At 37.9% G+C, this 13,140-nt stretch overlaps 1 long non-coding RNA gene across 2 annotated transcripts in view; it reads left to right on the top strand.

Annotated features, from left to right (window-relative positions):
• The first annotated feature begins 1,942 nt into the window (after window positions 1-1,942).
• The window catches only part of LOC122553736, a 63,186-nt gene continuing 51,988 nt past the window's right edge, over window positions 1,943-13,140 (top strand). For both annotated transcript variants that reach the window (XR_006312810.1, XR_006312811.1), the window contains exons 1-2: window positions 1,943-2,182; window positions 7,527-7,601. This is a non-coding gene — a long non-coding RNA (uncharacterized LOC122553736). The remainder of the gene's footprint in view (window positions 2,183-7,526; window positions 7,602-13,140) is intronic.

The following is a 13,140-nucleotide window of genomic DNA, read 5'->3' as shown; positions in this document are numbered from 1 at the left end:
CTAATGAGACCTCAAAATGATACAGAGCAATCGCGCTACCAAGAAGCCAACAGCTCCAAAATATGCAATTTATAATGGTGGAGCAGCTGCCATTGGAGATAGAGGATAGCAGAGTTTTATTGCAATCAGTTACTATCTGCATTAAGTTCTGGAAAGAACTGTCTCTGCCTGAGACCATAGTGGAGGCAGGCATGCCTGACACATTAAAAGTATCTGTAAGTGTAAAATGAAGGGCTCTTATGGTGTGGTGGTAGTGTCCCTACCTTAGGGACAGAAGGCCTGAGTTCAAGTTCCATCTGCTCCTGAGGTGTGTCATAACATGTTTGAACAGGCTAATAAAACATCTATAAATGAAAAATGTTCCCTATTGTGGATACTTTTCTTTATGATCCTCATTTGCTGAGGAAAGAATAATTTAGCAACATGGTTGGCTGCCTGCATTTCTTAAACTTAGAAACAGAACAATGTGAGAATGACGTTACTCACCAAAACCAAAGGCTAGCCTTATTTCCTTTGCTGTTGACTTTATTTACATAAAAACATGGTAGCTCAGTGGTTAGTACTGCTGCCTCACAGCGCCAAGGACCTGAGTTAAATTCCATCTCTAGGCAAATGTCTGTGTCAAGTTTGCACATTCTCCCCATGTCTGTGTGGGTTTCCTCTGGGTGCTCCACAGTCTAAAGATGTGCAGATTATTTGGATTGGCCATGATAAATTGCCCATGGTGTCCTGGGTTGTACAGGTTATGTGGATTAGCCATGGAAAAATGCAGGGTTACAGGGATGGAGGTGGGATGCTCTTTAGAGGGGGAGTGTGGACTTGATGGGCTGAATGGCCTGCTTCCACACTGTAGAGGTTCTCTGAAAATTGGAGTTCTCCTGGCAAACCAGGAGCTATATCTTTATCCAGGAGGTTTGGCTGCAATTTTGCAGCTGTCTTGGTACAAAATAAATGATAATTGAATGGCAAAATGTGCTTAGGTTTTAAACAGAAGGACATAGGCTGTTTTCATTGGCATGGTTTTATCATAGTCACTCACAGAGGGGGAAGGTAAGTAAAAACACTAATTAGAGATGTGAAGGTCTCAATAGCTGATAAGTGTCCTTGTGATTTTTCTCTCTGGGCAATGGATGCAATTTCTTCCCAATGTTTGATATGGTTAGTAATGTTGATTGTCCAGCCAAATCTCCAGCATGGGATTTATTAGTTGCTTTGTCCAAAGCTTTTGCTCTGTTTTCCAATGCAGTAAATGCATAGGTATTAGTGAGTAACTATAAACTCCAGATTATATCACCAAGTGAATAGACATCATCTTTGAATCAATGGACAGCTGAAAATATGTCTTCTAACAATAGATTCCATCTTAAGGTATTGAAAGGTATTTTAAACTATCTGTTGTACTGTACATTTCTAACCCAAATTTTAATGGTTTCTTTTAAATATGGTATACACTTATAATTAAGATTGGGAACTGTTTTGGAAAAGTTGTTGAACATTGCCTCAAGCCATGTGACTGTATCAATGAAGGCAACATTTGATTACTTTTGAATGTTGCTAATAGTCAAAGATCCTGTAAACAGTTGAGCCGGACAAGACACTTAATCATTCATGATACAGGCGCAAAATTTAAAATCAACGGCACTAGAAAAATAAGAACCAATAATGTGGCAAATATAAAATAGGCTAACATGCATACACAAAACAGTGCCATAATTACTGAAAAGCTTCCGGTAATGCTTTAATAAAATCAAACCTTTTAGTAGTTCTACATACCATGCTTATAAGTAAAGTAACATTTGTTGTGTATCTCACATAAATAGATAACTAAGTGGTCTTTTTCTCACAAAAGAATTTTCAGCTGCTCTGTGATGACTGGTTCTAAAGCAAAAACCATATAATTGGTAACAGCTGAGATGAGCTTCATTTAGATGCAGCTGAAAGATCTGTTGCAGGTTGTACAGGAGTGTGAATTACTATTCTGACAATGTCAAGCAGTTCATTCAGTGTGTTTTTTTTTTACATATGTGAACATTTTAGAGAATTTTGGGGGTTTCTTGTTCTATTATTTAATTTCAACCATAGTTGTAAGTCATTTTCATCTCTGAATGGGTGGTAACAACAAGCCCAGCAGGTAATTCACACCACGTTAAAAACTGTTGGTGCAATAAGAAGATTAATCATGGTAAGCTTCTAGTGACAAATTACCAACTGCAAATTAAAGCTGTTCTGACTGTCGATAGTAATGATGTGGTTATGTAATACAATGTTCATAATGAAGTAATTTTAAAATTTTAAAGTCACAAGACCCCATGTTTCTAAGACACAGGAGCACAAGTAGGATTTATTGTATAGTGACTAGTGCTTGCTCCTGGGATAAGTGCAAATATGTTGGTATCCAGGCAGAATTTTTACTCACTTTATCCATCTTCCCTGTTTGCTTTGCCAGTGGGAAATGAATATTGCTCCTGTAGAACTAGAGTGTGCACTGGTTAAGGGTTGAAATGTTGCATTTTCCAACTCTTAAATGATGGTCCTGATGCAATTTATTGTGAACTGTGAGGAAAAGAGAGGTGAAGGGATATGAAGGCAGTTTCTATAACAAATGGGAACATTCAGTAGTTTAGTAAATTTGTAAAACATAACTTTTCTTAAATCACTTCTACAATTACATCATAGTTGAACATCATTACTTTATGTATCCTGACATTTCAAAGGTTTGTAGGATACCTGTGGAAAACATTTAGTGTAATTAGGTCACACACTGTCCGCTATCTTGTCATGAACTACTCACTGGTTTGATTTTTCAATCCCTGTTTTTTTCCATGCTGATCAAATAATGTTCACATTTAATCTCCTACTTCGGCCCACATTCATTTTTTTTTCATTAATACAGGCACTAATATTTCTTTTGTCTCTTAATAAATTGTTTGTTATTCATTTGTGGAATGTGGACATTGCTGACTGGCCAGTGTTTATTGGCCGTCCATTGCTCGCACTTGAGCTGCCTTCTGAATCGCTGTCCTCTACCTGCTGGAAATTATTGGAAATCAAGTAGAAGAACTGTTGTTTTAATTCAATCCATTGTATAAGTAGCAAAATCCATTAAAGAGGATTTGGAAACCTATGAGTATTTTAATCATGTAAATGACACATAAATTGCCATTAAACCAAACTCTTGGTAGAGATGCATTGAAGCCAGCTCTTCAATATTTTGCTTTAAATTCAGTATTTTTGAGATATATTCTACTAAAATGATTTGCAGTTCATGTTGACTGTTCAGAAACAAATTTGTCTTTCTTTAGCACCTTATGCCTTAGTCAGGTTCACAAACTGTATTGTTTACTCTAAGAAGGCTTTCTTCTTTAAATTGATGGCAATATCAAAATGTTTGGATACTTATAATGAAAGACACTGCAGAAATATCAATTGATTATTACATAGTGATATTTTTAAGCACCAAAGCTTTGAAGTTTTATTTTCACTGTTGCCCTGAGTTCAAAACAAGCGTCTTGCATACTCATCAAAAAGAAAATTCAATCAAAATGAGTGACGTGGAAGGAATAGTTCAGAGGCTGATAGGTTGCAGTAATGTGTCACTAGACAATGACAGGGTGTTTTCTTCCAAAAAGAATAAAATGCTTGAATTAGATTTTCTTTGAAAATGCTGGAATTCAAATTTTGGTGGAATATTCTATTTATTTAAGTCAGCATTAATTATTTTTTATTTGTTTCTGTATATATAAGCCATATACATATAAATTAGATATAAATCATCCTGTAAAATTTTGTATATTTAAGTTATTTATATTATATTTGCAAACCTGCATTCTGGCTTCAAGATCATTATTATAAATCAGTCAGGACTTTTCAAAATTAAGTTGCAAATCCATTCTCACATGCATCTAAAGGCATCAATTTAATTGTCTTTTAGGACATAGAGGGAAAATAGTTATGCAGAAGCAAGGGAGAATGCTCGACATCAAACCTCAAAATGATGTATTAGATGTTTGGAATGGTTAAAATCCACAGTGTGAATATTGATGCTTGTGGGACTCATATAACTGAATTACTTGGCACATGATCGCAAGGTCCTTCCATAAGATGATGCTCAGACTGACATCCTGAAACAGTATATAATAGAGGTGATTTTATGATATGCTTTTCCTGATATGAAGAAATGCTTACAGTGAGCACATCTTGGAAAATTGTAGTCATGTATCTTGTGACTTTCCACCTATTAGTCACAATGGATGAAAATGTGCAGCAGTACACCTGTGTTTTTTTTTCCTGACGCAAGGTTTTACAAACATCCTGATGCAAGCCCCTGTGTGTTTTTTGTGAAGTAACATCTGTGCTTCATACTAAAGATGCTGCATCATGGAATCACTCCCACTGTTCCTATAGATACTTGCGTCTCAGGAGTATGCAGGGCTGGGAAAGGTCTAACAATCCACCTGAATGCTTTCCAACTAATCACTCTCTAAGATACCTATCTGATTTGGAAAATTTTGCCACATGATCTGCCTTTTCTCCAGGTCACATGTTACAAATGATCAGAGGTGGCATCATGGTGCTAATATCACTGGTCTAGTAATTCAGAGGAGAAAGTAGGACTGCAGATACTAGAGATCACAGTTGAGAGTGTGGCTCTGGAAAGACACAGAAGGTCAGGCAGCATCCGAGGAGCAGGAGAATCAACGTTTCGGGCATAAGCCCTTCCTAATCTAGGGAATACAGGTTCAAACCCTATCATATGAGCTCATGAATTTTAAGTTTAATTCGCAAATCTGGAACAAAAAGTTAATCTTATAACAGTGACTATGAAACTCTCAGTTGTAATAAATCCTGTCTAGTTCACTAATGCACTTTAGGGAAGGAACCCTACTGTCTTTCCTAGTCTGGCCTACGTGTGACTCTCCAGCCAGAGCAATGTGGTTTAATCATAAATGCCCACTTAAATGCCCAAGAAGCCTGCTTGGTTATGTCCAACCACATTAGGAAAGTCTGAAAGAAATAGAACTGGATGCATCATCTGGCATCAACGCCACACTGAAGATGGCAAAGATATATGGAACCTGCAAAGTCCTCCTCACTCACATCTTTTAGTTTATGCTAAAATTAGGAGAGAATTCCCATCGATTAGTTCAGATGTCCCAGGCACCCCCTCCATCCCTGGGTATGTCCTTCCCATCAACAGGACTGACCCACCAATGAAGACAGCATTGCAGAGAGATAGTTGTCCTCATAGCCTCAACATTGACTCTGACTCTGCACTGCAATAAATTTCATGGCACTAAGTCAAACGTAGGTAAAGAAACCTCCTACTGATTACCAAGTGGCACCCTGCTCTTGCCCATCCCCAGTGATGTATCTGTACTCCTTCACTTTGAATACTAACTGGAAAAAATGCTGAGGGTGGCAGAGGAGCAGTATGTACTCTGGGTGGGGAATTTCAATATCTGTTGTCAAATGTGACTACATAGCACCACTACTGGTGGATTTGATTGTGCGATGGGCCTGCTGGGAGTGGTGAGGAAAACATCTATTTGACATTGTCCTCCTTAAACTTCCAGTCACAAATTCACCAGTCTAATTTTAGCAGGAATGACCACAGCATGGTGCTTGTGGAGATTAAGTTCCAGCTTCACATTAAGAATAGCTTCCATTATGTTATGTGGCACTACCACCTTGCTAAATGGGATAAATTTCAATTATGTTACCTATCCTAGTTGCTTCCTTGGTCCACTGAATCTTAGATGCCAGTCTTCAGTCAGGTTGATTCAGTCCTTAGACCTCAGAGGAGGCTGGTTTGAATCCTTTACTTGGACAAAAATGGTTAAATATGTTTCAAATGGATGTAGTTGTCAGGGATCAACTGTCTAAGTGCCAGAATATTTTTGCTGAAGTTCCACAATATTGTACTCTCGGCTCACCCATCGTCACCCAATTCATCAATGAACGTTCCTCTGTCACAAGGTGCAGAATTCTAAATGTTTACTAATCTTTACAATGCTCAGCACAAATTGCAACTGTTCAGAAACTGAAGATGTTCATATTTATATGCATGAAGTCCTGAAAAACAAGCAGCCTTGTTGATAAGTGACACATAACATTTAATGACACAAATACGAGGCAATGACCATCTTTAACGAGAGAGAATCCAACCACCTCCCCTTGACTTGCAATGACATTACTGACACTGAAATTCCAACTATCAACATGCTAGGTTAATCATTAATCATAAACCAAATTGGACCAGCCACACACATTTTGTGGCTACAAGAGCAAGTCAGAGTTGGGAATTCTGCAACAAGTACTTTATCTTCTGATTTCCCCAAATCCTGTCCAACATCCACAAGACCAGTCAGGAGTGTGATGGAATTGTCTCCACCTGCCTGGATGAGTGCACCTCTAACAAAGAAAAGTTCTGTACCATACAGAAATAAAAACCCTACATGTTTGGAATGCCATTCACTGCTATCTACAATCAACTTGTTAATTCATTAAATTTACTTGCGAAGTAATTTAACACTGATATGCTCAGTAAACTTTAGAAATGAATACTTGACAAAGTGGTCCTGAAGATGAATCTGAATTCATCGCACTTGAAGTCTCAATGGACATGGCTATGGGTCTAGTGTGGGAAAATGGGAAGAGTACAGATAGTAGAATGTATTTGGTGGTACAGACCTGATGGGCCAAAGGGCCTCTTCCCTGTGATTCTCTGATTTGTTGGAACCGCTTATAGATATAGATAGACAATCCTTTATCCGTAACCCTCGGGACCAGCTGTCTTTCGGATTTTGGAATTTTTCGGATAAAGGAAAAAGTGATATTTTCATAGTAAAATACAAAAAAAATTACCGAACAGCAGACCCACTGTGATTACTACGAGCACTAAGACAGAATTGACACCTGTCGGTGTTGGGCCACGCCGCTATCTCACTTCCGAGTGAAGTGGGTCAAGTGGGTGTGGAATTGTGTTAATTGTTTGCATGCCAAAGAACCTTGTTAATGAGGAAAAAACTTCAGGAATAAAACTTCAGATTTCGGACCTTTTCAGATTTTGGAATTTCGGATAAAGGATCATCTACCTGTATTTCAATTGACTCATTTACATTTGCTGAAAAGGATTAATGATTTCAGTGCTTTGCTTAATCCAGATGCAAACTTTAAATCTCAGTTGGAATTTTAACACAATTAACTTGTTGGACATATACAGGGTTGGATAAAATGCTTATTTTACCTGCACCTGTTATTGTTCCATCTAACCCAAACACAATCAAAATCTAATCCAAGGTTTTCTATTTCCAGTTTTGAATTCTAGAATGTTTAAGCTTGACCCTCAATTATCATTATCTTTATCCAATTTGCATGTCTTTCTGATACTGAACAACGTACGTTAAGTCCTGAGGAAGGGTTCTGATGTCACCCCACCTGAAACGTTAACTCTGATTTCTCTTCACAGATGCTGCCAGACTTGTTGAGCTTTTCCAGTAACTTCTGTTTTTGTTTCTGATTTACAGCATCCGCAGTTCTTTCAGTTTTTACGTTGAGTCCTTATTCACAACGCACTGATTTCAAAATCTTCATTCAAAACTGTAAGTTACTCCAAGATGTACCTTTTGTGTGAGCATCATTGTTATGTCTTACTATGATCTTTTTGTTTCTCTCACTCTAGCTTTGCCTTCTCCTTTATGTTCCACCATTGATGTCATAGGTTTCAATTGTCACAACCTTTTAACTCTGAAAATGCTTCTAGTTCCTTCTCCTCTCCCAATTTTCAAGTAACTTCTTAAAATCTGCCTATTTAACCATGCCTTTGATCACCTCTTTTACCTCCTCTACTTATTCGTGGTGTTCAAGTTTTGTCGCTGCTGTGATCGATAATAAATGGAAAGCAAGTGGCATAATTGGATGCAACTCTCAATGGAAAACGTGTAAAATTGTAGTTGTCTTGCTATCCAAGGTTTGTCATGACATGAAGCATACCATAAAGGCGCAGCAGATAATTTGCTCAAGGTTTACCAATATAATTGGTATGTAGCTTGAAGGAAAATGAACTGTAGTCAAGAACCATACAAATGATCTGTGGTAGAAGTACATTTCAGTGACCAATAATTTCAAGGTGTGCTTTCAAATGCAGTCAAAAATAAAACATGCAATCAGATACACGCACTAAAATACAAGTCATTAATAATTCAAGTGCTTTTTGTATGACAGAGAGGAGTAAGACCATCTGCAAGCCTTAAACCTGACCATGGGAAATACGAATTGAAGTTTATTGCAAGAAAATCTGTTGAAAAGGATGACTTTATGTCATCTGTATACATAAATTACGCAAAGTATTAATCATAATTTTTGCTTTCCTGAGAAGTGGTGTGAGCCAACAACAATTTTTTAAACTCATTTTTGCAAGTTTTGTAACTAATGTCTATGTGGTGTACAGTTTGCTTTCAGTAATAAGCTTTTCATCTTTACAAGAAGAGAACTGTCACTCAAACCCCAAGGGATTCAGCATCCCTGTGTGAGTCACACCAGTATCTACAGCAGCTATGCTCTGTGGAATGAAGTAAAAAAGATAAAGAGGTTTGCATCATTCCAACCCAACTTTGTATGATTTCCATCTTCCTATCATCACAAAGTGAGAGAAAAACAAATACATTGGGAAAAAAAAAATCAATATTTGTTTGGTCTTTAAACAACTTAGCACCGAATGTAGTTCCATATATATAACATCATTAGTTGAGTGTTGTGTCCTCCATAACAGTGAATATTCTATAAACCTTGAATCTGAAATATTTACTGCTTTTCGTTTATTCATGAATCTGAGCCCATTTTTTTGTTTATGAATTTTATCCATATATTGTTATCAAAGACTTTCATGTTTTGATATTAAATGTCCTCGATATATTTTCTATGTCTTAATCTCAAATGCTAATTATCCCAATGAAAGAATCCATTACTTTCTGTTCAGAGGGCATAGGACAGAGGGGAAAGATTTAAAAAGAACGTAAGGGGCAATGTTTTTCATGCAGAGGGTGATGCATGTATGGAATGATCTGCCAGAGGGAATGGTGGGCGCAGTTACAATTACAACATTTTAAAGACACCTGAATGGGTATATGAATGAGAAGGCTTTAGAAGGATATGGGCCAAATGCTGGCAAATGGGACTAGGTCAGATTGGGATGTCTGATTGGTGCCATATGACTCAATCACTCAATGTTTGTTATAGATTGTTCATTCCTTATTGCTAACATTGAAATCAAAGTGTCTGATATCAGTGCCTGGAAAATTTTTGTATTATGTGTGTGTGCTGAATTATTATTGACTGATTCCATTATTTACAATTATTGCCATTAAGACAAGCAAAGGTAAACAACAACTGGTTTACACATGCAGATTAGATGCTAGAAAAGTCATTGATCTTTAAAGTTAAGATAGATCATGGCAAGGGTTCTTGTGCAATGCATGCAAACAGGGCACTGAGTACCACATAACAAGCTGTCAGGCAGCAAGGAAAAAAGATGCCTTACAATTCAGAAGTGGAGCACACTGTAGTTAAAATGCTGAGGAATCAAAATGGAGTCCTATACCGTAAAAAGACTATGTCCAAAATCCCTCAGAATACAATAAACCTCAGGTAAAAAATATCTCTCACCATATAAAATGTTCTATTTCATGTTCGAAAGAATGGCTGTAATTTCCAGCTTTTTGACATTTTAAAAAAAGCAAAATTGAAACTGCTGACCAGTGTCCACTCTGGAAATATCTGAATGTAACACGACACAAAGGGAGAATTTCAGAGTTATTCTGTTATAAATGCCTACACTGTCTGTCATTCAAAATAACTGTGCAAGCATAGTGAGCATATAAACTGAGTTTAATTATTATTTCAAGATTTTATTCCACCTTTGTCCCTGTCTGGCTTTCAATTTGAGGAAATATGTTTCGAGGGTGGGAAATGTAGTGAACAAGAGCTATATTGTTCATTGAAGCAAATCTAATGAAAGATCTATTAAACAACTAAAGTAATGCCAATTCCATTCAGATGGAAATGTGTTGGTCTTGATGCTACTTAACTTCGACAAAGTCAATCAGTTTCTCCATCTTTCTAGTTTCTCTACCTGATGTTCTCTCTGATCTTAACTCGTCCATTAGATCCCTTGCTGCTCCCTTGACTTCTCCCTCAACAACTTCCACCCTATTTACTTAGTCAGCATGTGGCTTAATGGTTAGCACTACTGCCTCACAACACCAGGGGCCTAGGTTCAATTCCAACCTTGGGTGACTGTGTGGAGTTTGTACTTTGTCTATGTGGATTTCCTCCCACAATCCAAAGATTTGCAGGTTAGGTGAATTGGCTATGCTAAATTGCCCATAATGTTCAGGGATGTGTAGATTAGTGTAGGGGAATGGGTCTGGGTGGGATATTCTTTGGAGGGTCGGTGTGGACTTATTGGGACAAATTACCTGTTTCTGCACTGTAGGAATCCTATGATAGTCATTGGAGAAGGCTGGTCTGGTGCAAAGTGTCAAAGGCTGCAAGATGAGGAAGGAGAAAATGCCACTTTCACAGGATATTTTGTTTCTAGACTTTAGATAGGGCTACTTTCCTACGTGGCGAGAGTAGGAAGTCATTTGGACAGACTCAAGCATGGACTAACCAGAAAAATTTGCTCAAAAATCGGGCAATTTTCGACAAGTAAAGAAGGCTTTTTATTTGACAAATGATATGGTGGTTGTGCATTTTGCAAGGGAGGATGATCTATGAAGGGCGATCCATTCACAAAAGAATAGGTTTGCACAGCCCTCAACAAACACTCAGTAATTTGTTAGACATATCAACCAATCTCAGGACAGCAGCCATCACCTTTAGGAGTAAAAAATACAAACCTAAAATTGCCTTTTTTTTTTCAGTTTTTACAGTTACATTTTTCAACTGAATTGAAGATATATATCCCCTTAAAATGTGAACATAGCCATAAAATATCATTATTTGTATCTTTAATGCCATCTTCAACATCCTTCAATTAATGATTTAAAATTACAATCTCCTCCTTTGCACTATGCAAAGATCTATTTTGTCACTGAAGACTTAAGGTCGACGTTGACTCTTTCTGAATCAATGGCAGGGAATAATGCAGGTGGTTTTTCGAAAGAGAAATGTATTGTACAATTAAATTGGGTTTTCTGATTTCTGGAAGTTTTGTAAGGAAGGTAAGATAACCATAGACTTAGGTAACCTGACCTTTGAGGAGTCAGACTGACCCCAGAGACCTCTACAGACTTGAGCAGAACTCAGATGTGGAAGCCCCAACTTTATTACTATCAGATCCAGGTTTTTACTGGTGGAGAAGAAGGGGCAGTGTTTAAACAGCAATGAGCAGAGCATATATTCAGCACATAACTTTTGAGCTTGGTGCTGAGTTCAAATAAACCCCATTTTGGCTGGTACAGGGGCTTTAACTCACAGTGTGAGAGGCATGAATGGATGGAGTAGACATAAATGCTATTGAAAGATGGATAAGATCTGTTTAAATGTTGCAATTTGAAACTTTTTAAAAGTGCTTTATAAATGAGAAAAAGCAGGCTGAAGCAGTCAGTGAGAGTGTGAACAAAAGCCTCCCTCTGGTCTATTATGGTTGACATGCCATCTTAACAAGTTTAGAAAACAAAATTCCATCTGTTCATCAAATCATGTATTTGTTGATATTCTTCCAAGGGCTATTATTATTACTAATAATAGTTATCATTAATATGAATGCTTGGCAATGTTTCAAAACTACCATTACTCCAGCTAGCAATCTTGATTGGCATGAAAAAAGGCAATTAGTTGTCTTTGCATCATCTGAATAGATCGCTTTTTATTTTATTCCTGGCAGAATAATTATTTGTTAATATTATCATGTTGTTATTGAATGCCAAGCAACAGAATACCCTCAATTTGTTAGCTAATCAGTTGAAACGAGGTCTTTGCTTGAGTTAGAAATTCTTCTTTCGAATCTGAGTGTTTCTTTTTGTCACTTACAGAGGATGAGACAGAGAGGCCTGTCTTTGCTTGCAGGATTTCTGGAGTTCAACCGCCTCCTCCCACAGTCCAAAGATGTGCAAGTTAGGTGGATTTGCTATGCTAAATTATGCATAGTGTACATGGATGTGCAGGCTAGGGGGATCAGCCATGGGATATGCAGGGTTACAGAGATAGAGTAGGAGGGGTTGGGTCTGGGTGAGATCCTCTTCAGAGAGTCAGTGTGGATCCAATGGGCCAAAAGGCTTGTTTTCACAGGGATTCCATGATTCTTTGATTCTCAGGTCTATGACAAATTGCAATTTAAAAATCCAAATATTGTTGCTAGTCAATGTTTTAATCCAAAGGCCCCTGGTTCTGGTTTGTTTCACATAAGTTACATACACAGTGTAGTTAACACCACCCATACTGGAAACAGTGAATGATGCTTAACAGGGTTTTTTTTGGGCTGGACGAAGGTTGTGGTAAAGTTCCGCAAGGTTTGGTATTGGGATGTCATAGGTACAGTTGATCTAGATCTTAGTGTGCAGGGGACAAATTGAATGTTTACAAATTACACAAAATTTGGGAGGGTTGTAAATGGTGGGCAGATACGTGGCAGATGAAGTTTAATACAGAGTAATTTGAGGTGATAATGTTTTGGTACAAAGAATATGGACAGACAGTATAAAATAAAGAGTACTGTCTGAAAACATGTGCAGGAGTACAAAGTTACAAAATCATGTGAAGAAGTACTAAGACTTGCATGTTTAATGTGCATAAGTCATTAAAGATGGCTGTTCAGGTAGAGGGAGCTGATAATGATAACAATATTCTAGGTTTCATTAATAGGAGCTGAAAATGTTTACGGAATGCTGATAGGGGAGGGGAGGGAAATATATCCTTGGTGGTGGGGTCCGTTTGGAGGTGGCGGAAATGATGGCGGATGATGCGCTGTACATGGAGATTGGTGGGGTGGTAGGTGAGGACCAGTGGGGTTCTGTCATGGTGGCGGTTGGAGGGGCGGGGCTCAAGGGCGGAGGAGCGGGAAGTGGAAGAGATGCGGTGGAGGGCATCGTCGACCACACCGGGGGGGAAATTGCGGTCCTTGAAGAAGGAAGCCATCTG

This window comes from Chiloscyllium plagiosum, chromosome 10, assembly GCF_004010195.1.
Source record: "Chiloscyllium plagiosum isolate BGI_BamShark_2017 chromosome 10, ASM401019v2, whole genome shotgun sequence".
In the NCBI taxonomy this organism is placed as follows: Eukaryota; Metazoa; Chordata; class Chondrichthyes; order Orectolobiformes; family Hemiscylliidae; genus Chiloscyllium; species Chiloscyllium plagiosum.
The sequence above is the reverse complement of the archived record's forward strand: the minus strand, read 5'-3'. Positions and strand labels throughout refer to the sequence as shown.